Below are 1,750 nucleotides of genomic sequence, written 5' to 3' on the forward strand. Positions count from 1 at the left end.
GATAATGAAACCAACCAGCAAAAAGCATTAACGCTGCAAAGATCAATGCACCAGTTACAGTACAATAGAGTTGTAATTCGCTAGTTATTCCAGATGCTCGCCAAATCTGAAAAAACTCAGAGGTTATTTGTGGTTTTAAACCCCGGTTCGAACAGAGGAGTACACCATGCTAATGTGCCTTGAATGATCCACATCTCAGGGTCAGGCGCCGATAAGCACATTGAACTATCCATGTGGCTGAGAGCCCTCACAACCCAGGCACAACGATGCAATTATCAGGGGCGCGCTCTACCCACTGAGCTAATTGCATGTCGTACGAGCCCCCCCACTGGGGGCCCACCATGCCAAAAGCGAAAGAAACCCCATCCCTCTCTTTCCTTTTTTCGCCCCCATGTTGCCACACAGAGGGCATGGGGACGTAAAAAGGGGGATCCYATCAACTTGTTCCGACCTGAGATAATAAGCTCATGAGCTTGGTCTTACTTCAMTRTCGAGAAACGAAAGAAGACTTCCATCTCCAAGTTTAACTCAGACGTAGCTCCCTTCTTTTTTGGTGTGAAGCAGTGTCAAACCACAATCGCTAGTAATCGTCGGTCAGTCATACGACGGTGAATCTGTTCCCATTTCGAGGACTTACAGAAATACCTCGAACGGTGCCACAATCTGGAGGCCTACGCCCTATAGAAACTGTCTACCTGAGACTGTCTCTTGGCTCGTCGCTATCGGTCACCCAGAAGTATTTAGCCTTGTACTGAACATATATACGAATGAGTTATATAGAGATGTGAATAGATTAAAAAGATATGTATATGAAAAGCGTACATGATGGTGGAATTGTCTAATGTATATATTAATAGAAATTTAAGAATCATATTAAATCCAAGAAATAAAAATATACCGGGTTCATCGGGTTGGGTTGGGGTCAAATAATAGTAACCCAATATCAACCTAATACCTACGGTTTGAAAATTTTACAACTCGATTAGACATCGGGTTGCTTCGGGTTGAATTATTTTGCGTAGGGTTGGGTTGCTGATCAGGTTGATCGGGTTTTTGAGCACCCCTATGACACGTGTCATTTTCTGGTGAGTCGGTTTTCTTGTTTTCCTGCCTAAACATGTATCTAGACACAATTTACATTAACAGTTCAATTATACTCAATTGATTGACTTGTATCCTCTTATTCAGTCAATCTCACTAATTTAGAATGCAATTGATTTTATTCTTGGGTTAATTAATTTGTGTGGTAACTAATTTTCGAAAAAAATGGTGTTTACTTCTAAGTTTAATTCAGTTTACTGATATAGTTTCATTTCTAAATTCAATTTTATTCTAGGTTTAACTTCATTTTATTCTAAATTCAATTTACTGAAAAGTTTTATTTTAGAGTTATTTCAAGAGAACAAGTCTGAAGTCATTCTTCAAAGTTAGCTCACCCGAACTCTGAAGTTTCCTTTTTCAGACATAGCTCACTCGAACTCTGGAGTCTTATTTTTCAGATTTAGAAGTCTGAACTTTGAAGTCTTTTTTTTAGACTTAGAAAAAGAAGTCTAAACTCTTCTTTTTCAGACTTCTAAACTCTGAAGTCTTCTACAATTTTGAAGAGTAAAAGTCTGAAGAGTACAAGTCTGAAGAGTCATTCTTCAGAGTTAGCTCACCCGAACTCTGAAGTCTGAACTTTGATATAATGGGATTGATTTTATACTTCACAGTTATTTTAAGAGTACAAGTCTGAAGAGTCATTCTTTAG

Source organism: Cynara cardunculus (genome assembly GCF_001531365.2).
Source record: "Cynara cardunculus var. scolymus isolate 2C chromosome LG 14, CcrdV1, whole genome shotgun sequence".
Taxonomy (NCBI): domain Eukaryota; kingdom Viridiplantae; phylum Streptophyta; class Magnoliopsida; order Asterales; family Asteraceae; genus Cynara; species Cynara cardunculus.